The following is an 8,559-nucleotide window of genomic DNA, read 5'->3' as shown; positions in this document are numbered from 1 at the left end:
ATATGGAAATGGTGAGGGCGTTGTAAATTTGGCACAAGACAATAGCTTATATTTGTTTTTTTGATGCAAAGGGTAAAGGAACTTTCGTATCAGCAGCTTGGAGACAGGAGTATAATCCCGATCTATGCTTTGTAACAACTAATGAAAATAAATTACCTCTCCAAAGTTGGCTGTTTGCATTACAAGACTTCCCACACAGCCAACACCGTTCAGTCTTAATTGAAACAGGAACAAATATCCCATTCGTTTCATACATTCCACGACCTATATGGAACTTCAGAAGAGCAAAGTAGGATGTATTTGCTAGAAATCTGGGCAGATGTCTTGATTGGGTTCCCCCCCCCCCCCCCCCCCCAAAAAAAAAAAAACTATGGGCTACGATAAGTGCAGCAAAAAAGGCGAGCCGGAATGAAACTGCCAACGGCCTTGCCGCAGTGGTAACACCGCTTCCCGTCGGATCACCGAAGTTAAGCGCTGTCGGGCTGGGATAGTACTTAGATGGGTGACCATCCGGCCTGTTGGCAAGCGGGGTGCACTCAGTGCTTGTGAGCAAACTGAGGAGCTAACTGATTTAGAAGTAGCTGCCCCGGTCTCGGAAACTGACATACGACCGGGAGAGTGGTGTACTGATCACACGCCCCTCCATATCCGCATCCAGTGACGCTTGTATCTGAGGATGACACGGCGGCCTTTCGGTGCCGTTGGGTCTCCAAGACCTGTTCGGACGGAGTTAGGTGTTTTTTTTTTTTTTTTTTAATGAGACTACTGAGAAACAATATGAGATTTCAAAAAGGCAGGGACCCTAAAATAGCAGATATCCTACTTCATACCTCAATACAGCCAGACGAATTAGGTGGGCAGAGACTGTTGAGTCAATTAATTTTTAAACATCAAGTAGAAAAGCATGGTCATTACTAATGAAGTTCGATGGAAACAAAGTTTGAACAGCACTTATATATCAGCTAATAGGACACATCACGTTTACAGACCACATCAAGAGCACGAAAAGATAAAATTCATATAAGATACATCACACACAAGCTTTCGTTACTCAAAAAGAACTCGAATGAACACTCTCACTTCTCAAGAACTTTCTGTATACCTGACATTTCTGCTGCTCTTAAAATTCCAAAACCCGAAAAGGCCCCTGGAAGTGACGGAATCCACCCAGAATTTCTTCTGGATAGTGGGAAGTATGCAAGAAGATGACTGGCAGATATATTCTCTGACATTATGATATCTCATTCAGTCCCACAAAAAATGAAGCAATCAAAAATCAAAGCAATACTCAAGCCCGGCAAGGCACCACACCAGCCTAAGAACTATCGCCCAATCGCACTACTGAACACTGTTTATCAATACTCAAGCCCGGCAAGGCACCACACCAGCCTAACAACTATCGCCCAATCGCACTACTGAACACTGTTTATAAGTTCATTGAAATAATTCTATTCAGTCGGATTAGTCGAGTAATCTTTCAGATCATTCCTATTCAATAAGCTGAATTCCGACCAGGAGCTGTGTTGATCAAGTATTATCGTTGACAATATCTATTAAAGCAGGATACCAAATGGAGCAGAGAAGATCACTTGCTTTCGTTGATCTAAGCGCAGCATATGACACAGTTTGAAGGTATGGACTGCTTTATAAATTATTGCAACTTGTCCCATGCAAACGAACAACAAAGCTAGTTGACAGCATGTTAACTGGAAAGACATTTACTGAAAAATACAGAAAAAAAACACTAGCTGTCCAAATGTATAGAATAATGGCATTCCACAGGGATCTGTCCTTCCTCCTCTCTTGTTTAACTTATATATATATATATGTGGAGGGATATCAATACACACTCCTGGAAATGGAAAAAAGAACACATTGACACCGGTGTGTCAGACCCACCATACTTGCTCCGGACACTGCGAGAGGGCTGTACAAGCAATGATCACACGCACGGCACAGCGGACACACCAGGAACCGCGGTGTTAGCCGTCGAATGGCGCTAGCTGCGCAGCATTTGTGCACCGCCGCCGTCAGTGTCAGCCAGTTTGCCGTGGCATACGGAGCTCCATCGCAGTCTTTAACACTGGTAGCATGCCGCGACAGCGTGGACGTGAACCGTATGTGCAGTTGACGGACTTTGAGCGAGGGCGTATAGTGGGCATGCGGGAGGCCGGGTGGACGTACCGCCGAGTTGCTCAACACGTGGGGCGTGAGGTCTCCACAGTACATCGATGTTGTCGCCAGTGGTCGGCGGAAGGTGCACGTGCCCGTCGACCTGGGACCGGACCGCAGCGACGCACGGATGCACGCCAAGACCGTAGGATCCTACGCAGTGCCGCAGGGGACCGCACCGCCACTTCCCAGCAAATTAGGGACACTGTTGCTCCTGGGGTATCGACGAGGACCATTCGCAACCGTCTCCATGAAGCTGGGCTACAGTCCCGCACACCGTTAGGCCGTCTTCCGCTCACGCCCCAACATCGTGCAGCCCGCCTCCAGTGGTGTCGCGACAGGCGTGAATGGAGGGACGAATGGAGACGTGTCGTCTTCAGCGATGAGAGTCGCTTCTGCCTTGGTGCCAATGATGGTCGTATGCGTGTTTGGCGCCGTGCAGGTGAGCGCCACAATCAGGACTGCATACGACCGAGGCACACAGGGCCAACACCCGGCATCATGGTGTGGGGAGCGATCTCCTACACTGGCCGTACACCACTGGTGATCGTCGAGGGGACACTGAATAGTGCACGGTACATCCAAACCGTCATCGAACCCATCGTTCTACCATTCCTAGACCGGCAAGGGAACTTGCTGTTCCAACAGGACAATGCACGTCCGCATGTATCCCGTGCCACCCAACGTGCTCTAGAAGGTGTAAGTCAACTACCCTGGCCAGCAAGATCTCCGGATCTGTCCCCCATTGAGCATGTTTGGGACTGGATGAAGCGTCGTCTCACGCGGTCTGCACGTCCAGCACGAACGCTGGTCCAACTGAGGCGCCAGGTGGAAATGGCATGGCAAGCCGTTCCACAGGACTACATCCAGCATCTCTACGATCGTCTCCATGGGAGAATAGCAGCCTGCATTGCTGCGAAAGGTGGATATACACTGTACTAGTGCCGACATTGTGCATGCTCTGTTGCCTGTGTCTATGTGCCTGTGGTTCTGTCAGTGTGATCATGTGATGTATCTGACCCCAGGAATGTGTCAATAAAGTTTCCCCTTCCTGGGACAATGAATTCACGGTGTTCTTATTTCAATTTCCAGGAGTGTATATGATATCCCTCCAACACAGTCCAAAAACTTTGGCTACGTAGACGACTGGGCAATAGCTACCCAACATAAAACGTTTTAAAGAATTAAAGAAATCCTAACTTCTGATCTAAACATTTTAAGCCGCTACTTCCGTAAATGGAGGTCACAATCAAACTCAAATAAAACAGAAGTTTTATGTTTTCATCAATAGACTTGCACATAGAGCCCTCGATGTCTATTTTCAAAATAGCTCAAATGGCTCTGAGCACTACGGGACTTAACACCTGGGATCATCAGTCCCATAGAACTATTTAAACCTAACTAACCTAAGGACATCACACACATCCATGCCCGAGGCAGGATTCGAACCTGCGACCATAGCGGTCGCGTAGTTGCAGACTGAAGCGCCTAGAACCGCTCGGCCACAACGGCAGGCGATGTCTGTTTTGAAAGAGATAAATTGCATCATAATGTGCATCCAAAATACCTTTGGATCACGTTAGATAGGAGACTTTCTTTTAAGGAGCACCTTACACGGACGTCTATTAAGCTCAAAACCAGAAAATACATTCTCCATTAACTTTGCAGCTCTTGCTGCAGATCGCCAGCAGACGCTCTCCGGGCATCAGCTTGGTACATTCAGCAGCAAAGTACTGAGCGCCTGTCTGGCTTAATAGTCCACACATAAAAAAGATAGACGTACAACTTAACGAGGCCATGCACATTGTTAGTGGGTCAATACGATCTACTCCCACATACTGGCCACCTATCTGGAACCACATTCCATCTCCTGATATCAGAAGGGAAAAGTGCGCTACTATGTGACTACCAAAAGACTACTAACAACACCGACCTTCCAATAATGGAAGAGGTATTCCCTGAGGAGCGAAAAAGACTAAGATCAAAACATCCCACTCTCATCACAGCCAGGAGTCTCATGAAAACTGAATTAAATCATCGATGAATGGAAACCTTGCTGGCAACAAAACTGCTCCCCACAATGACTTGCATCCAGAAGAAATCCCCTAGATTAGACCAGCCTCGGGCAATTTGGACAACCTCGAACCACATGCGAATGGGTCATGGACAATGTGTAGGCACTCTCTACAAGTGGGGCAAACCTTCATCACGATCATGTGATTGTGGTGCAGAACGACAAACAGTTGCTCGTGCTGTATCGACATGTCCGACACGTGCCTACAAGGGTCCTTTCGAAGATTTCCTCACAGCGACGAGTGGTGTTGTAAAATACATAAAAGACTTTGATATCCATGTACAGCTGTTGTTACTTGTGGTATTTTACACTGCAAGAGCTGTGCTTAAATGTTGACATGTAACCTTTGTATACGTATTGCCAAACGGTAAGTAAATAAATACTGAGAAGGAAAGAGATTTATACATGTGCTTTATAAACCTGAAAAAGGCATTTAACACTGTGACTTATCATAAGCTTACAACTACAGTGAGTGAAAAGAGCCTGGATTGAAAAAGCCGGAGACTTACAAATTCATTATATTTTAATCAAAATGCAGAGGTAAGAGCGAAATAGAGACGTACCGGCTCAGCTAAATTAAAAAAAAAAGAGTAACACAAGCCTGTTACCTGTGTCCTATCCTTTTCAATATGTATTTAGAGACTACATCTGAGCACTGTGCAGTTGGAGTTCGCAGACGATATGGTCTTACTAGCAAAGAACGGAGCTAAAGCTAAGAGCTATTAAATGAAAGTCGATACAAAGAAAACAAAGTTATTGTCACTAGGAGATCGCAAGGGAGTAAGGAGAACTGGAGGGAGAAAATTATGATGGTTGGAGTTCGCAGACGATATGGTCTTACTAGCAACGAACGGAGCTAAAGCTAAGAGCTATTAAATGAAAGTCGATACAAAGAAAACAAAGTTATTGTCACTAGGAGAAAATAAAATAGTAAGCATAATCCCGAAGAGAGAAACTTTAGAACATGTGCAGAGCTCTAAATGCATAGGAAATGAAACTGTAAGCGTCAGGAATAAAAATAAAAAGTGGGACAGCAATGCGAAAAGAGGCATTTTATACGAAAAGGAGTCTTCTTGGAGCAATATGGAGAAAGAGATGAGGAAAAGATAGTCTACAGCATTCTGAATAGCGTATCTTCCTCTATGGTGCTCAAACGTCGGCAGTAAGAAAGAAAGGTGGAACAAAGATGCAGGGTTTGAGATGAGGAAGAAGCAGAGGGTGAAAAAAATAAGTGGGATGGATAAGGTGAAAGACGAGGAGGTATTGAGAACTGCGGGAAAGGAAAGGCAATTATTGAATATTTTAAAAAGTGGACAGGACATATATTATGATGGACGGATGGGTTTACAAAAACAGTCATAGAAGAATATTAGGACGGGAAGAGGAGGCGAGAAGAAAGATGGTTCAGATACTGGACAATGTGATGGACGACAGTAGACACATACATACATACACACACACAGCAGCGTTAAAGACGAAGCGATGAGGCTTTTTTTTTTAATTACAACACAGCTGCATCGTTCAAAACGATCGGAATGGAGAAGATAAACTTATACGTTCCTAACTGAAAGTACAACTCCGTGATATTAGCAACGCCACGCCGACAAGACAATGAAATGTGCTGAACAAAGGCCGTAAGCAGGCAGGCAGGATGATGCCGTTACTGGGGACAAGCAGCGATACAAGATAATAATAGACCAAGGTTACGCCAACTTATCGGCGCATCTCTGCCACAGCTAAGTCGACAGGGCTCTGTCTGCCTCCTTAGCTCAGGGGCTAGAGCACTGGTCTTGTAAACCAGGGGTCGTGAGTTCGATTCTCACAGGGGGCAAACATTTTAAATGGAACGACGATTTCTCATTCGTTCCAATTTCAAAGAGGCTATCGTTATCTACGGTAAACAAGATACGTCACAAATTAACTAAAGAAAGTAGAAGCTACTCTTCACTGAGTTAACAAAAGTGGAACATTCTTATTGTTAATATATTTGTTGACCAAGCTCGCCACGGAAGAGGGCTACTATGTGTACTCCACCTACGCCAAAGATAGGTTCTGATTATTGTGTGGAAATTGTAATGGTACTACACTACACTGAAACAACAGTAGGCTACGAACCCTAGACAACGAGAAGGGCCGTGCTCAAGGAAGGTTTTTAGACGTCCCCGTTTGGTGTATTTGGAAATAGCGTTAGTCGATAACGAGACACTACGGAACATAGGATGAAGAGGGATTGACACTAAACGTCCCACTAACGTAGCTATCAAGACAACATTGGGGAAGGACAACAGTCCCAGCTGTGGGGGAAACCAAGAAAAAACAAAATTTCGTAGTTCATGTTTCACTGGTAATAGTACAGTCACGGATTGGCCGTCGGTCGTTCGTACCGGTGGCAGGACTCCCTTGTTGTGGTTGCGGTAGTTGTTGTCGCTGTTGTTATTGTGACAGCAACCGTAATGGAATCGCGCGTTCGTGAGGCGACCTACAAGTTTTGTTTCAGCTTTGATGCTCTTCTACCCAAGATTCTGGAATCTGACTCATGGTTGTTTCGCAATCATACAGGGCGTGAAAATGAATTCGGTGGACAGGCTTACGACTTTCGAAGCAATGCGGTCTACGTGTAACCGAATCATGCCATCAACCAATGGATCTGCTGAATATCGTCACAGTATTAATGAGGTGAGTACCGTCAACATTGCTTTAGCTGGGCTTGGCATTCGGACACGGGAAGTTCACAATCCCCGGTGAGATAGAGCTAAACTGTGTAAAAGACGTGGTAATTATTGTCGAACTTTCGAGTGGAAACATGCATTTCAGAGTTGATAACAGTGTTCGAGGTGTATGCATAGAACTTCGCACTCTTGTCCCTTTCTGCAATAAAGTAATGGGGCTCAAAGCTCTTGGTAATTATGAAACGCAACATAGAACGTCTTATGTGTGTAATTCCGCTGGTCATCTCCACGACACAACTTCATGCTGGTGTTGTCGCTCAAAGAGACTCGTGCATTACCACAATGTTATGCAGCCGTGGTAGGAAATTCGAAGTTCCGTACAGCATCTGCTGTTTCCAATGGAATCACTACTGCAGTCTCTGGCGAATAGATGTGTATCACAACGGATCACGATAAGGCTAATATATCGCCTGGAAATGACAACAGCGCACAGTAGCTAGTGGATATTACCCCTGTTTCTACCGAGGAGTCAAAGTGCTCTTCACCAGACCAAGTTTCTCATCAATGCGGATCAGCTGAACCGCAGCAAATAGACGTTACCGTTGCAGAAGCAGGAGCATTAACTGAACCGAGTTTGTAACCTCCCTCAGCGTATAAGGCTATCTTTCCCGAAGAAGTGACACCGATAAGTAGGAGGAAAGTGTACAACCGACCCTTCTGATGGAAAGTCTACTAAAAATAAAAGTAATTAAACCGAACAGGGCTATAATTTGGAAAATGAAAGTTATTTTGTGCTTTCACTCACGAACAACACTGGACAGAAAGGGGTACCACTGATCATGAATCCAAAAGTTACACTAATGAACGAAAAGGAAGTAATTAACGGTCGCCAGCCCACTAGGGCAATTTACATCCAAAATCCTGTATAAGATGATGGGAAAGAAAAACATGTATTATTAAACACTGACATGGCAACTAAGGGTAGCCATGTTTTTTTTTACACTAATTTTAAGGGAGTATGTAATGATAAAGAAAACTGAGAAGTCACTCTTACGTTATGTTTGGCATTAAATTTTGTAAAAGGCAATCGAGTAATGATTTGAAAAATATGCAATTAAACTGAATGTTAGTACTGAACTTCGTTACGTGAACAATGACTTTCAGTGACTTCAACATAACGTCATTAAAGAAATTTAGAAAAAAAGCAAGCACTTTTTACTTTGCTATTACTTATTTTGCAAACTGGATTACATATTATTGTCTGAACAACTGAGCCTCTTTTACCGATTGAAATAAAATTAAATACTAGAATACGTACCAAACTAAACAGCCATGTGCTCAAAGCTATATATAAAATAAATAAAACTTCTACACTCTTAATTTGTGCATTTCTTTAGATTTGGATTTTTTCCAGTGGTTGATTCTCAAACTTGGAAAATGAAATTGCTTTACTTTAGTCATATACTGAAGCCTCTTTCGTACAACAGTTAATTGAAAGTAGACTGAGGCTAAAATTCTTAAAAGAGAAATTATTCATTAATAAACTGGCTATAACCGATCAGTTTGTTTCTTATGGCAGTTAGCATATTAGGGAAAAAAAGGAACAAGGACCCTGCTTTGTAACAATGTCTGGGGGCAATGAGT

The 8,559-nt window shown here is 44.0% G+C and overlaps 1 non-coding gene across 1 annotated transcript; it reads left to right on the top strand.

Annotated features, from left to right (window-relative positions):
* Nucleotides 1-6,004: 6,004 nt before the first annotated feature.
* Trnat-ugu (transfer RNA threonine (anticodon UGU)) lies at nucleotides 6,005-6,077 on the top strand. The gene has a single exon. It is a non-coding gene; the product is annotated as a tRNA-Thr (tRNA).
* The last annotated feature ends 2,482 nt before the right edge of the window (nucleotides 6,078-8,559 follow it).

Source organism: Schistocerca cancellata, chromosome 2 (assembly GCF_023864275.1).
Source record: "Schistocerca cancellata isolate TAMUIC-IGC-003103 chromosome 2, iqSchCanc2.1, whole genome shotgun sequence".
NCBI classification, from domain to species: domain Eukaryota; kingdom Metazoa; phylum Arthropoda; class Insecta; order Orthoptera; family Acrididae; genus Schistocerca; species Schistocerca cancellata.
This window is presented reverse-complemented; position numbering and strand designations above follow the sequence as displayed.